The sequence below is a fragment of the Pseudophryne corroboree genome, chromosome 8, assembly GCF_028390025.1.
Source record: "Pseudophryne corroboree isolate aPseCor3 chromosome 8, aPseCor3.hap2, whole genome shotgun sequence".
NCBI classification, from domain to species: domain Eukaryota; kingdom Metazoa; phylum Chordata; class Amphibia; order Anura; family Myobatrachidae; genus Pseudophryne; species Pseudophryne corroboree.
In genome coordinates, this window is record NC_086451.1 from 369,452,871 (window position 1) to 369,470,061 (window position 17,191).

The 17,191-nt window shown below is 44.9% G+C and overlaps 1 pseudogene; it reads left to right on the forward strand.

The window, feature by feature from the left end:
- Positions 1-681: 681 nt before the first annotated feature.
- On the forward strand, positions 682-800 carry LOC134953060 (5S ribosomal RNA; annotated as a pseudogene).
- Positions 801-17,191: the final 16,391 nt, after the last annotated feature.

Here is a 17,191-nt window from a genome sequence, read left to right on the forward strand (position 1 = left end):
TATCTCCCCAAGGATCCTCTAGTGGTATTTAAGAAGTCGCAAAACCTCAAAGATCTTGTGGCACCAAGCATGCTGAGGAACCCGGAAGCACGATCAAACATGCCCAAATGTGTTGGGTGTTATAAATGCGGCCGCTGCAATATATGCCGCTACGTACACCCTAATAGGAAAACCTTTAAAAATACTAATGGATCAAAAGAGCACAAGATCAAACAATTCATCAACTGTAATACGGTGTCAGTAATTTATATGCTTGAGTGCTCATGTGGGATGAAGTATGTAGGGAAAACGAAAAGACCCTTAAAAATCCGTATACAGGAACATATAAGAAACATAAAGAACAAAGTACTAACACATGCAGTACCAAAACACTTCCATGCTTGCCACAACTCGGATCCTGACGAACTAACCTTTAAGGGTATTGAACTAGTCTCATTGGGCGAGAGAGGCGGTGATCTTTCCAACCGTTTATCGAAGAGAGAAATGTTCTGGATTTTTGAACTCAATACCATGCATCCAGATGGCTTCAATGAAGGCTATGAAATAGCCCCCTTTCTGTAACGTAAGCCGACAATATTTATCTTTCCGTTCTAGGCCCCTTGTCTGTATCTTCTGCAATTTCCACTTTTATTCACTACTTCTACCACGTTGTTATTACGATACCTCCAAAAACCACGCCAATACTACAGCCATACCACACTGGAGATGCCCAATTCCGTTCGATCTTGGAAGCCAAGCAGTGTTGGGCCCAACTAGTACATAGATGGGGAACCATCATGGAAGATTGGGTGCTGTAACTTTCTTGAGCAAGGTGCCAAGAGGTTCTTATAATAACTAATATATCTTTTTATCACCATACTATGGGAACTTCGGTGTAAATACGCTTCTAGATTTTGAAAAAGTTTTTTTAAAGAAGATTTTTTATGAGAAAACTTTTTAAAGAAATTTTATATATTAAAAAATTTTAATTATACTATGCTACCTCCTGCACTATGTTGGGTATGAAATATGTCTGCTACTATGCCATCTTCAACAGGAGAATGGTAATTTTCATACTCACCACCAGTTTTATGACTAGAAACAATAGCACTATTAACCCTGACTATACTATAAATATCAGTGTCTTCTTGTCAACTATCAGTAATACATCTAATTGTACTGGATGTTTTAATTATGTCCATACTTGGGACCTGAAATATCATTAGCCCTAAGTAGGAATACGTAATGTTTGCACAATAATCTCCTGCACAATAATCTCCTTCTGAAACTTATTTCCCTTTATTTTTCGGTCATACACTAAATTCCATTATGAATAATCTGATCCAAAATGGCCGCCGCGACCACAAGGCTATACAACTAAATGTCTGAGGAAATGAACTCCAGAAAAATGGCCGCCGCTACAACGTTCCCAGCCACTGCTATCAGAAGGGAGAACAGGCGCATGCGCAATGGATGCCGGACACGGGCCGTCCATAACACGCACTCGGCGCATGCGCAGTGAAGAATGCCGGATACCGGAAGTGGGGCGGACGTGACGTCACCCGCGATCCGGACCGGAAGTCCAGGACTCTGAACTTTAACAATGTTTTTTCGAACTTTAAACACATAAAAAAAGTTATTTAAAAAGCGGTTTCACTAAGCCTGGCTACACTATGCTATGGGAGTACTTCCACCATGTTTTAAATATTTAAACAATTCATGAAATCTGACACCGGTTAATTGGCAGGAAGTGATGTAGCTATTACTTCCTTACCAATACAGGTATATATAGATGAGCTGTCCCAGTTGTTTGTCACCCCTTGATGAAGTCCAGATAGGACGAAACGCGTTGGGTGCTATGATACATACCCTCTCAAAAAGCTAAGAATCCTATTTTTATACTTTTTATGCTGATCTTATGTCCAATTTTGTACTTTTAGGACGTATTTTTCTCTTGTCTAATTTTTTAAGTTTGTATTACTATTCTTACACTAACTTATGTCTTATACACAATTTTAGCAATATTTCGGGCTCTTTGTAATAGAGCTATTTTTTATTTGTTTTTATTGGTGCTTACTAGATTTATTAAAAAACATTTTTCTTTTAATTTTGAGTCTTCTATTAATATTAGACACCACAGGTCGCTTAAAACCACCTTATTCCTTTTTTTCGTTTACATTGTACATGAAGCACCTTACCAATGCTTCTTTCTTTAAGGTGTAGCTGACGCCCAAGTAATACTAAGGGAGTGTCTAGAAAAAGGAGACTTTTTGTTTGTAAACAACCTGGACTACATTCTAGTATAAATTGGTATCGCAGTCAAGCGCCGATAAGCTTTCCCCCACCAATATATATATATATATATATATATATATATATCAATCAATCAGTCCTTGGACGCAGCCTGGAGCACTTATGCAAGCAGGAGTCGTGACGCGTCCCTCGGCATTACCATATTAATGCTATCGCTGCTGCTTCTATGTAAACAGCAGCAATAGCACATCCAACCATATCTGAATCAGGCCCTAGGTCTTAAGGGACTGTGTTGATGATAGCACAATCATACTGTAGTTGTTGTACTTGAAAGTATAACCTTTTTATTAATAAAGTAGCGACATCAGGGGCTGGCTGTCAAAGTTTAGCCTGAGGGGCATGCACAAAGCACTGGCCCAGGAGTGGCAGCCCATCCCCAAAGTAACCCCTTGGTGAGTACCTAATTTTTAACTATAAAGGTTTGTTTAATGCAACACCATACCTTCCAATACCCATACCTCCCAACTGTCCCGATTTTGGCAAGACAGTCCCGTTTTTCAAAGTCTGTCCCGCTGTCCCACCCGCGGGTCACAGTGTCCCGCGGGTGATGGGGGTCAGTTGGGAGATCCCCCCTGTCACTCGCTGCTCTGAGCAGAGCAGCGGTTGAATAGATGCTGTGCGCATGCGCACAGCGTCTATTCATGGCAGAGAGGGACAGGGGGCATGACCAACAGCGCTCTCACAGCGCTGTTCATGCCCCATAATGATGAAAATGGGGTGTGGCTTGCAATCGCGGCACTTGCCGTGAGACCACGCCCCTTTCTGGTAGACCACGCCCCCTAAAATCGGGGGGGGGGGGCGCAATAGTGTCCCTCCTCGGCTGAGATAAAAGTTGGGAGGTATGAATACCTGCTTCTGTATTTGCTAAATGTAACTAGCAGAGACAGTGGTAGTGATGAACACTGTCCCTGCGAGTTACTTCCCCGGTATATTGGAGGAGTCTCTCGCATTTTTTGCCACAAGGGGGATGGGCCTAACATCATGGAACCTGGTTATACCCCCATCTTCAACCTGCAGCTTCTACATGGTAAATGTATATGTGCAGGGCCTGTGCTAGGGTGCTCGGCGCCCTCCTGCAAACTATAAATTTTGCGCCCTCCTATGGCCACATCATAGTCATTGGCCTAAATTTATGAAGCCTTAAAAAGTGATAATGTGGAGACAGATAAAGGGGTGTATTTGATTATGTCCTGATTTTTCTGCTAGCCGAAAAATCCGGACATAGCTATTCAATGCTACCCGTTTTCTACCACATTTCCACTAGTGCAGATTCAACTTTTTAAAAAGGCGAACCTGCATCTGCAGAAAATAGTCGAAAACGGACACGTTTTCGACAAAAACACGTGTATCTGCGAGTAATTCGCCAATCCATGTGTTTACCGACAGTTACAGAAATTTTTGACAGTCAAAAAATCAGTACTTTAATTGAATAGGTTGAATGTAAATAAGACTTAAAAACAGGCAAAAAGCGCTGATTTTCTGGCTGTCGGAAAATTCGGCACTATTTGAATACCCCCCATAGGGTGATAAAGTACCAGCCAATCACACACATTACATTACCGCTGTTACCCTGCACCCTCTCTCCCTACACACACTACGTTACACTACCCTGCACCCCCTTTCCCCGCACACACTACATTATACTTCCGCTGCTACCCTGCACCCTCTCGCCCTACATTATACTACCGCTGCTACCCTGCACCCTCTCTCCCTACACACACTACATTACACTACCACTGCTACCCAGCTCCCTCACACACTACATTACACTTCCGCTGCTACCCTGAACCCTCTCTCCCTACACACACTACATTACACTACCACTGCTACCCAGCTCCCCTCACACACTACATTACACTTCCGCTGCTACCCTGAACCCTCTCTCCCTACACACACTACATTACATTACCACTGCTACCCAGCTCCCCTCACACACTACATTACACTTCCGCTGCTACCCTGAACCCTCTCTCCCTACACACACTACATTACACTACCACTGCTACCCAGCTCCCCTCACACACTACATTGCACTTCCGCTGCTACCCTGAACCCTCTCTCCCTACACACACTACATTACAATACCTCCGCTACCCAGCTCCCCTCTCCTCAGACACACTAGTGCTGCTATCCTGTCCCCCCCCCTCACAGACTACCGCTGCTACCCTGCACCCCACACACACGACACCGCCACTACCCTGCACCCTCTTTCCCTTTTTCTTTCCTCCCACCGCTGGGTTTTCAAAGCAGAAAACCCAACCTGCAGCACACACTGTTACTATGCCACTACTGCCCCCTACCCCACCCACAGCACACACTTAATTTGCCACACCCAGCACACATTACTATGACACCCCCTGAAAGGGTTAAAGCTCGTCTCTGCTTCAATGTCATAGAATTGCTTGTGTTATAGAACTTAATGTTCCAGCACATTCCTTGCTACTGTCCTTGTCTCTTATCTTTTTTTTATACCGTGTGAACAACCTCCCTATTTGAAATACAAACTTGCCCATATATGCATATCCTTCCACTGCGGCAGTTCCTAGCCAATCATGTTATGTTAGCCCCTTTTTGTGTTCTGTCCAATTAGTTATTGACTTGGGATATACACGCCCTAAATCCTTTCTTTTATATACTTTTGTTAAACGAACAATAAACAGTGTGAATCTTTACTGCTTGTGTTGTGCATGTAACTTGTGGCTAAAGGTTTACACTCACGGACGTCTGAGAGGCCATCACATCGAGGGTTAAAGAATATAGGGGCAATCCTTTCAAGTGGGGGCTACGTCCGCGATTCAGTGATCGTCCCCGAATGGTAAGATAGAGAATTTATTGTCTGTCTTTGCCATACGGGATTGCGGTCATACACTGAAGCTGAATCCGTGTCAGTGTTCTGGGAACACGTGACCAAACATCTTTAATGTCTGGGACTTAAAGATACGTCTGAGAAGGGACCAGGGGTCCAAGCGCAATTCTCCAAAGACGTTAGTATCTGGGATACTTAAAATAGACCTGGGAGTCTATACATAACGTGACGTTAGTATCTGGGATACTTAAAATAGACCTGGGGTCTATACGTAACGTAGAGAATACCTCGATTTGATCGTCTATATATTCTTGTATGTTTGTAGTGAGATAAGTTCTTATATTTGATCAGACGGCTGGTAAGTTTTCGTCTGCCAGATATCTTTACTCAAACACTTTTCCTGCTTCCTGTTTAAAACGCTGTATTTTTCTGACATCTTGTACGAATGGTAAGTATCGTACACGTCAAAAGATTTCATGTTCTCACTATACAGATAATATTGTGATATTGTCAATGACTAATTAACTGGTTAGCTGATGCATGTATAGTAGAGTGTCGTAAATTTTAGATATTTTCTTTTAAAGTTGTACTGTTGAATTATATTACTGTCTGACAATGGGCTCTAGTCAGAGTAAAAAAAACTACATATCCCCCGCCCCTCCCTGGTGAGACATGCAAGATGTATGTCGCCCGCAACTCTACCTCAGAGTATTACTTAGTTAACCCCTGGGTGGATAATTTAGCAGGGATGGACAGAGAAAGCAGGACAGGACCCATTCCTACGGGAAGGCAGTAATTACCCTTTCTATATGGAGGATTACAAAAATGTCAGTTCCCAACAGCACAGAAGCGAAGAAGTGAAAAAACTGTAAATCTTTGAAAACCCTCTGCCTCCCCCTTGCATTCCAATGTATCCTGCGCTTGAGGACACAGATCTCTTGGCAGCAGTAACCCTTTCACACCAGATGGGATCGCCTCCAACTCCACTGCTGGAGGGTGCGTCCACTAGCTCTATCCCTAACGCACCAGTAGCCCAGAGTTTAGATAATAGTAAAACACTGTCCCAAGCCCACTATTACCCTCGATGGCTGTATATCTTATTTGCGCAAAGCTTGCAAAGGACGCAGCTATACACATATGAAGGAAGTCTTTAAAACCCGTGCTCCTTTGCCTGTGTTTTTTTGCCTGTCGCTGTAGCTTGTAAACAGAAACCTTCGGAGTCTGTTACTGAGTTTTGGAAAAGGTTTAAGGACTGCTGGACAGATGACGCTGGCTTACCTTTGCTTAACTCAGAAAGCTTACTCATTTCCACCTTCATTAACAACCTACCCACCAATGCCTGACTTAGCTCAAGTAAACCCCGCTCTTTGGTCAGAAGGTCCATATGACACTGGCCTAATCTCATGCACACCACATAAGGCCAATCTCAAACCCGACTCACAACCTGTTTATAGAAGGTCTCATACAGCAATTCTTACAACAGGGTATTCTCAGACATATTGTATCACCATACTGTACTCCTGTGAACCCTGTTGCCAAAGCTGATAGCAGTATAAGATTTGTACAGGATCTCAGAGCGATCAATCAGTTAATTGTCCCAGATGTAAACTCACTCATTTCTGCAATCCCTGCAGATGCTGCGTTCTTCTCTGTAATTGATTTGAAGAATGCCTTTTTCAGCATACCTGTAGATTCACAGACACAATTACTTTTTGCCTTTTCTTTTGAGGGTAAACAACTTACCTGGTGCAGATTATTGACGCACCTGTTGTCTCCAGGCCACATTGGGGCCCTGGCAACCTCACCATGGTTCAGTCCTGCTACAGTATGCAGATGATCTGCTGCTCTGTAGTAAAACTGAGGAGGCCTGCCGAGAGGATGGTGTTTCATTACTAAACTGGCTTTGTGAATGTGGACACAAGGTGTCCAAAATAAAAATGCAATGGTGTAAAAAGCATGTTGATTACTTAGGTTTTGTGCTCACTCAGGGAGAGAGGAAAATCAGTCCACAACGCATACAGTCTGTATTGGGCCTGGTCACCCCAACTACCCAGAAGGAACTACTGTCCTTCCTGGGTATGGTAAATTACTGCAGACAGTGGATTTCTGATTGCTCTTATTATGATAACATTTTGAGACAAGCCACACTGAAGGACAAACCTAAAACTGTACAATGGTCACAAGAAATGTTAACTGCATATGAAAGTTTAAAATGTATGTTGATGAAAAGTCCGGCACTTGGCCTCCCCAATTATGTACTACCTTTCCATCTATATGCAAGGGACAATTGTAAAACCATGGCGGGGGTGCTCACACAGTTTCATGGAGGGAAGTTGCGCCCCGTGGCATTTTTTTTCCAAAGTCATGCCAGTGTCTGTGCAAGGTATGCCTGCCTGCCTCAGGGCTTTGGCAGCCTGTGCAATGGTTGCAGAAATGGCCACTACCCTCACTTTAGGCCACATCACAGTACTCCACACCACACATGATGTCCTGGCAATACTTAAAGGCTTACACACACAGCACATGTCAGCACAACGCCTTAGTGGATATGAAGTACTCCTTTTGAGTAACCCTACCCTTACCATTAAGTACACTGCTAGTTCTTCTGGCCCTGCACCCATTCTCAATGCCCTTTTAGGCTTGAAAGGTCCCGAGGATGAACCACCCGACCTACATGACTGTGCTGCTTCCATTGAAGCTGAAACTTCTCCCAGACTTGACATGTCTCCCGTTCCCATACCAGGCGCAGACATAGTTTTTGTTGACGGCTCCTGTAGTAGACCCAATGACAATACATACCAGGCTGGCTATGCCATTGTCACCCTCCCTGACACTGTGTTGGAAGCCCTACCAATACCTTATCAGTCCGCGCAAGCTGCAGAACTCATTGCACTCACTAGAGCATGTCCCTCCCTTGACAACGTCCATCTGCTCACTCAACTTCAAGCTGCTGCGACTAATACTGATCTCTCCGACTGGACTTACCCAATTCTGCAGAAAAAATCCTAAATCAGGATTAATCTGCAAAGAGGGGAAACCCTGTATACCCCAGTCCAGTGCCCCTTTGCTCGTTGCCCAGTGCCGTGGTGTTGGTCACCGTGGTGAAGCCACAACACTCCTCCTACTAACCAATGATTTTTATGTTACTAATGCCAAATCACTTGTGGACCAGTATGTTAGCAGATGCATCACTTGCCTCAGGAACAACCCTAATAAAGCTAAACACCAGCATCTTGAATACCCCACAGAAAACTCTAGGATACTCACCCTTTGAAATACTAATGGGTAGACCCTTTTCCTACCCCCTGGGCTAAGAAACCACTAGTAATACAGGAAGGAGATCTAGAACTCATCAGAGAAGAGTATGTCAGGTCCCTGATAGCAAAACTGAATGAAATTGAACATGAGGTTGTTTGTAAAAACCCTTTGAATCCACAGGAACCTACACACCCCTTTAAAGTCAGAGACAGAGTCGTGGTGAAGGTGCTCCCCAGGAACAAGAGCCCAGGAGACTTCACCTATGGTCCAGAGACAGAGGTCGTAGCAGTTACCCGAACAGCAGTCCTGACAGAGGAAAGTCCTACCTGGATCCATGCATCCCGAGTAAAAAAGGTTCCTAGACCAGACCTAGAGAGGGAAGCAAGTGATTCCAGTGAGGTACGAACCGGGGCAGACAGCCCTGACCTCCCACCTAGCGAAGACAGAAGAACAGAAAACGATGAAGAACCTGCCCCCTATCTCTATCCTGGGGACTATCTCGATAGCCCTACTGGCCCTCATTCACCTCACAATATGTGAAGTCGACATCACACAAACAGATGGGGTCCCCACCTTGTGGTACAATTCCTCCAATACACACGTAGCCACATACATCCTTGATTATTTCATGTTCCCTAAACTTGCTGACAACAAACATTTCATACAGCAGAAAAGAAAATCAGGGATGTCTGAGACAATGTACATTTGTGTCACTGATGAATGGTGGATGGAAATATCCTATCATGGATCCAACTGTGATTACTGGGAATCTGTGGGGTGGAATACAGGAGCAGATTGGAAATATGGCCCATCATTTGCAAAAAATAGATGGAGCAAATATGGAGTACCCCTACTTTCTAGACTATCCATTCATAAGATGGATGAAGGCCCAAATTCATACAGGTTTAGACTAAACATAGTGAACCCTAGCAGAAGCGACAATGAGACTTATGTACTTGGTATATGGTGGCAAGCAGGGTACTATAGTGCAAGGCAAATGTTTTATTTGTGGGACATGTATAAAAACCCACAATACCAGCCTAAAATTGCTCCCCAAAACAAACCTTTAAAGCCCCATATTGCCACTTCTAAAGATATGGTGGCTATTACTAACCCTACCTTTGAAGACACCCTAGCTATTGAAACTGGTTTCTCTGACATTAATTTTTGGTTGGAATGGATGAAGTATAGTGCTAACAAACACAATAAAAGCAACTGTTATGTCTGTGGCAAATCTAGGCCCCACCTAGGTACAGTGCCCCTTAATATACCCCTAGAACAGGAAAATTGTTTTTTCAGCCTTTTTAATGACACCAAAACAAATGACAGTCAGTGCGAAATGTGGAAAAGGGAATATCCCATATTGTCAAAAAATCCCAACCCAGGAAGCACCATAACCATATATCCTGGAAACTATACCTGTTATACATCTAACACCACCACAGGGAGAAATTTAAAAACCTTCCCACCAGGGTATTGTGCAAATAAAAGAACAACTGTTTTAGTCAACCAAACTAGATCATTAGGCGACATTTATTACATATGTGGGGATATGAAGCTTAGAATTAAATTAGACACACCATGGTATGGTGAGTGTGCCCTGGCCAAAGTCATAATGCCACTCCTAATGATCACCGATGACCCCACTCCTCCCTCTAATACTCCTGCTAATCGAAAGAAAAGAGCACTCCCAGGAGGTAGCTTTGACCCCCACGTATACATTGATGCTATAGGGGTCCCAAGAGGTGTTCCAAATGAGTTCAAAGCTAGAGATGAGGTGGCTGCGGGTTTTGAGTCATTGTTTCCTATAGTAACTGTAAATAAAAACGTAGCCTGGATTAATTATATATATTATAATCAACAAAGATTTGTTAATGATACCAAAGATGCTCTTAAAGGTATAGCTGAACAGCTAGAAGCCACTTCCCAAATGACATTCCAAAATAGAATGGCCCTTGACATGATTCTAGCAGAAAAAGGCGGTACATGTGTTTACATTAGTAAGGTGGAAGGCTGTTGTACATATATTCCTGACAACACTGGTCCCAATGGTAAGGTTACTTTAGCCATAAACAAGTTAGAAACCTTATCCATAGAACTTAAAAAAATTCAGGTATTGATAACCCATGGAGCCAATATTTTGGGTGGTTTGAAAATTGGAAACAGGCTCTTGTGCAAATAAGCATATTCATACTTGTAACTTTAATTCTTGTAGGCATTATAGTTTATTGTGTAATTCCCTGTGGAAAGAAACTTACCTCCAAAGGCATTGATAAGGCCCTGATGTACTATGATATAACCACCAGTCCTGTCACCTCCTCTGATAGTAAGGGACCCGACGATTATGTCCAATATCTCAAGAACTGGAGGAACAAGAAAGGAGCCTCACTCAAGAATCATGTCATATAACAATCATGATTCTAAGAGGGGATTGAAAGGGTTAAAGCTCGTCTCTGCTTCAATGTCATAGAATTGCTTGTGTTATAGAACTTAATGTTCCAGCACATTCCTTGCTACTGTCCTTGTCTCTTATCTTTTTTTTATACCGTGTGAACAACCTCCCTATTTGAAATACAAACTTGCCCATATATGCATATCCTTCCACTGCGGCAGTTCCTAGCCAATCATGTTATGTTAGCCCCTTTTTGTGTTCTGTCCAATTAGTTATTGACTTGGGATATACACGCCCTAAATCCTTTCTTTTATATACTTTTGTTAAACGAACAATAAACAGTGTGAATCTTTAATGCTTGTGTTGTGCATGTAACTTGTGGCTAAAGGTTTACACTCACGGACGTCTGAGAGGCCATCACATCGAGGGTTAAAGAATATAGGGGCAATCCTTTCACCCCCCTCCCTAGCACACATGAATATGGCACTCCCCCCACACCCCTTCCCCAGCACACATGAATATGGCGCCCCCCCAGCACACATGAATATGGCGCTCCCCCCCCAGCACACATGAATATGGTGCTCCCCCCTTCCCCAGCACACATGAATATGGTGCTCCCCCCTTCCCCAGCACACATGCATATGATACTAACCCTCCCCTTCCCCCTCCTCCTCCTTCTTTGTTTAGCAGCAGAAGAATTTACCTCAGTCAGCTCCTCTGTGGCTGGTTACTAGGGCTGCAGGCTGCTACACAGGCTGGCTGCTTCTCTTCACACGACAGCTTACTCCTCCAGAGTCCAGAGTCAGACAGTGCACAGTCACGTGTGTATATCATGTGACTTCCTGTGTGCCCAATCTGACGCTGAAGACTGCTGTGTCTTCAGAGGGGAGGGAAGAGACGAGTTGGGGGGAGGCGCCACTGCTTCTGACTTCCACCTGACATGGGCAACGGCAAGGAGGAGAAAGGAGGGGGGCGTGACACACAGGACAGGAGGAGATCATTTCATACTGCCGGCGCTGCTGCCTGAGGCTGTCACAGCGTGACAGGTTCAGCGGCAGCCGGCAGCAACACGGCGCATCAGCAAGGCAGCAGAGTGGGGAGAGCGCCTCTCTGTCCTGGCGCCTCCCTGCTTTGCGGACCTTGCTGAGCGGTTAGCGCCGGCTCTGTATATGTGTAATGTGTAACACACATATACATGTGTGCTATACGCACGGGGCTCCCGCCGCAGCACTTGCTGGCTCTCCTGTCCTGCTCCCCCTCCTCCCTTCCATAGTTCTCCACTTGGGGGGGGGGGGTGGAGTTTCACGGTATGACGCGGTTGCGTTGTGACATCACGACTGTCACATTCCGCAAAACTCCGCCCCCCGAGTGGTGTACTATGGAAGAGATGAGTGGGAGCAGGTCAGGATAGCAGTGCTGGCGGGCTGACGCCTGCCAGTGAGTACACACCCCTGGCAACGATCATGACAACCAGCGCATGAAACCCCTGTGGTGTATCATTCTCAATACAGGTCAACATCTTTAGACAGGACAGAACATAAATCCGTGTGGTAAACAATCTAGGCACTTTCTGTGTGTCTAACAGGTAGTGACCACTCTGAAGGCAAAATCCACAATTTACATTTATTTATATACTGTAGATAAATAAATATACTGTAAATAAACATTAAACAAGACAAATATTAATGACCACAAGTCAGAATATGATATTTCTGTAAAACTCATAGAATATAAATTAACTGAAGTGCTTGAGCATACACAGGTCTCATACAGATTTATTGGGGGGATTCAACTGTGCCACTCGCCCCCTGCTGGGCATCTTTAGCAATAGGCGTCTATCGGAGTTAATCAATTGTTACTCCGAGCCAACGCCAACTGCCAGCGAAGGCACCTGTCAGCTCTGGGTTTAGTCACCAAAGTGGCTAAACCTGTCTAAAAAGCCTGAATGGGCATCCAGACCAGGTTTGGGCGCTTTGGTGGGCTCAAACTACGGGCTTATTAACTAGAGATGAGCTGGCCCTGTCTTGTATGCTGTAATAATTTTAGTGTGCAGTGAAAATAAATGTACACTGGCCCTGTCTTGTATGCTGTAATAATTCTAGGGTGCAGTGAAAATCAATGTGCACTGGCCCTGTCTTGTATGCTGTAAAAATTCAGGGGTGCAGTGAAAATAAATGTACACTGGCCCTGTATGCTGTAAAACTTAAGGGGTGCTGCTGTTAAAATAAAAGTAAACTGGTCCTTTCTGCTGTAAAATAAAGGGGTGCAGTGAAAATAAATGGCCTTGTCTTGTATGCTGTAAAATTACAGGGGTGTTGTGAAAATACAGGAGTGCTGACACTGTCTACGGTTGCGATGTCTAGGCCTGACCTTCACAACACTGTATGGGAAGAGAAGGCTCCTACCACCATTTTTATGCCCCTTGCAAGTGCTGGGAGGAGCACCGCCAGTCCAGTTGCTGATATTGAGATTGAGGAGGTCACTGTACAAGTACACCAGTATGAGGAGGATATGTGTGTAGCTGGCGCTGCGGAAGAAGTTGATTATGGGGATTCTGATGGGGATGTGGTTTGTTTGAATAAGGCACCAGTGGGGACAGTTGTTGCCCATGGGATGAAAAAGCCCATTGTCATGCCTGGGCAAAATACCAAAAAAGCTACCTCTTCGGTGTGGAATTTTTTCTCCACAAATCCGGACAACAGGTGTCAAGCCATCTGTTGCCTTTGTCAATCCATAAGAAGTAGGGGTAAGGACGTTAACCACCTAGGAACATCCTCCCTTATACGTCACCTGCAGCGCATTCATCATGTCATTGTCAAGTTCAGAAACTTTGGGTAATAGCGTAAACAGTCCACTAACACCTAAATGATGTGGTTTGTTTGTTTGTTTGTTTGAATAGTATTTCTCTGTGAGGATGAGGATGTAAACACTGAAGGAGTGGGGGAAACTGAGGATGAGGACGACATCTTGCCACTGAAGAGCAAGTTTGTGCAAGGAGAGATTAATTGCTTCTTTTTTGGTGGGGGCCCAAACAAACCAATCATTTCAGCCACAGTCGTGTGGCAGACCCTGTCGCTGAAATTATTGCTTTGTTAAAGTGTGCATGTCCTGTTTATACAACATACGGGTGGTTGGGAGTGTCCAAGGACAATTCCATCTTGCACGTCTTTTCTTTGCCACATCATTCCAGGGGTGCTGTCCTATATGGGATGCTGTTCCTCTACCTCTAGTCCAGGGGTGCTGCCCCACTGCCGTGTAAGTCCAGGGGTGCTGTTGCCTGTCTGCTGTGCAGTGTAATTCTCAAGGGGTGCTGCCTATGCTGTATAAATCCAGGGGTGCTGCCATATAATTCCAGGGGTGCTGCTGTACTTGATCCTAGGTTTAAATGAAAGCCTAGAGCAGATATGAAACAAGCTTCAACATCACAAACAGATTTGTGAAAACTAGCCGCAAAGGTGGAAATGGAAATTGCTGAAGTGTTTTTAAATAAAGTGGGGAGTCAGTGTGACTCGGAAGAGAATGAATCATAATCCAGCGCAACTGCCAGAGAGGTAAAAGTGATATTTTCTGCAGGAGCATTAGAGAGAGGTTCTGCTCAATTATTTCTTGTTAGGGACTCACTCAAATGAATGGCTCCAATTAGTCAACCTTCATTTTTATTTATTATTGATGTTCCACATTTTGGGATTATTTAATTTGAAGTAGTGATGTGCACCAGACATTTTTTGGGTTTTGTGTTTTGGTTTTGGATTCGGTTCCGCGGCCGTGTTTTGGATTCGGACGCGTTTTGGCAAAACCTCCCTGAAATTTTTTTGTCGGATTCAGGTGTGTTTTGGATTCGGGTGTTTTTTTTACAAAAACCCCTCAAAAACAGCTTAAATCATAGAATTTGGGGGTCATTTTGATCGCATAGTATTATTAACCTCAATAACCATAATTTCCACTCATTTTCAGTCTATTCTGAACACCTCACACCTCACAATATTATTTTTAGTCCTAATATTTGCACCGAGGTCGTTGGATGACTAAGCTAAGCGACCCAAGTGGCCGACACAAACACCTGGCCCATCTAGGAGTGGCACTGCAGTGTCAGACAGGATGGCACTTCAAAAAATAGTCCCCAAACAGCACATGATGCAAAGAAAAAAAGAGGTGCACCAAGGTCGATGGATGGCTAAGCTAAGCAACCCAATTGGCCGACACAAACACCTGGCCCATCTAGGAGTGGCACTGCAGTGTCAGACAGGATGGCACTTCAAAAAATAGTCCCCAAACAGCACATGATGCAAAGAAAAAAAGAGGTGCACCAAGGTCGCTGGATGGCTAAGCTAAGCGACCCAAGTGGCCGACACAAACACCTGGCCCATCTAGGAGTTGCACTGCAGTGTCAGACAGGATGGCACTTCAAAAAATAGTCCCCAAACAGCACATGATGCAAAGAAAAAAAGAGGTGCACCAAGGTCGCTGGATGGCTAAGCTAAGCGACCCAAGTGGCCGACACAAACACCTGGCCCATCTAGGAGTGGCACTGCAGTGTCAGGCAGGATGGCAGATTTAAAAAATAGTCCCAAAACCGCACAGGATGCAAAGAAAAATGAAAGAAAAAAGAGGTGCAAGATGGAATTGTCCTCGGGCCCTCCCACCCACCCTTATGTTGAATAAACAGGACATGCACACTTTAACAAACCCATAATTTCAGCGACAGAGTCTGCCACACGACTGTGACTGAAATGACTGGTTGGTTTGGGCCCCCACCAAAAGACAAACTGGCTCTACAGAGGCAAGATGTCCACCTCCTCCTCATCATCTGATTCCTTACCCCTTTCACTGTGTACATCCTCCTCCTCACAGATTATTAATTCATCCCCACTGGAATCCACCATCTCAGGTCCCTGTGTACTTTCTGGAGGCAATTGCTGGTGAATGTCTCCACGGAGGAATTGATTATAATTCATTTTGATGAACATCATCTTCTCCACATTTTCTGGAAGTAACCTCATACGCCGATTGCTGACAAGGTGAGCGGCGGCACTAAACACTCTTTCGGAGTACACACTGGAAGGGGGGCAACTTAGGTACAATAAAGCCAGTTTCTGCAAGGGCCTCCAAATTGCCTCTTTTTCCTGCCAGTATACGTACGGACTGTCTGACGTGCCTACTTTGATGCGGTCACTCATATAATCCTCCACCATTCTTTCAATGGTGACAGAATCATATGCAGTGACAGTAGACGACATGTCAGTAATCGTTGGCAGGTCCTTCAGTCCGGACCAGATGTCAGCACTAGTTCCAGACTGCCCTGCATCACCGCCAGTGATGGGCTCGGAATTCTTAGCCTTTTCCTCGCAGCCCCAGTTGCGGGAGAATGTGAAGGAGGAGCTGTTGACGGGTCACGTTCTGCTTGACTTGACAAGTGTCTCACCAGCAGGTCTTTGAACCTCTGCAGACTTGTGTCTGCCGGAAAGAGAGATCCATCATAGGCTTTAAACCTAGGATCAAGCACGGTGGCCAAAATGTAGTGCTCTGATTTCAACAGATTGACCACCCGTGAATCCTGGTTAAGCGAATGAAGGGCTTCATCCACAAGTCCCACATGCCTAGCGGAATCGCTCCGTTTTAGCTCCTCCTTTAATCCCTCCAGCTTCTTCTGCAAAAGCCTGATGAGGGGAATGACCTGACTCAGGCTGGCAGTGTCTGAACTGACTTCACGTGTGGCAAGTTCAAAGGGTTGCAGAACCTTGCACAACATTAAAATCATTCTCCACTGCGCTTGAGTCAGGTGCATTCCTCCTCCTTTGCCTATATCGTAGGTAGCTGTATAGGCTTGAATGGCCTTTTGCTGCTCCTCCATCCTCTGAAGCATATAGAGGGTTGAATTCCACCTCGTTACCACCTCTTGCTTCAGATGATGGCGGGGCAGGTTCAGGAGTGTTTGCTGCTGCTCCAGTCTTCGGCACGCGGTGGCTGAATGCCGAAAGTGGCCCGCAATTCTTCGGGCCACCGACAGCATCTCTTGCATGCCCCTGTAGTTTTTTCAATAATTCTGCACCACCAAATTCAATGTATGTGCAAAACATGGGACGTGCTGGAATTTGCCCACATGTAATGCACGCACAATATTGGTGGCGTTGTCCGATGTCACAAATCCCCAGGAGAGTCCAATTGGGGTAAGCCATTCTGCGATGATGTTCCTCAGTTTCCTTAAGAGGTTGTCAGCTGTGTGCCTCTTCTGAAAAGCGGTGATACAAAGCGTAGCCTGCCTAGGAACGAGTTGGCGTTTGCGAGATGCTGCTACTGGTGCCGCCGCTGCTGTTCTTGCTGCGGGAGGCAATACATCTACCCAGTGGGCTGTCACAGTCATATAGTCCTGAGTCTGCCCTGGTCCACTTGTCCACATGTCCGTGGTTAAGTGGACATTGGGTACAACTGCATTTTTTAGGACA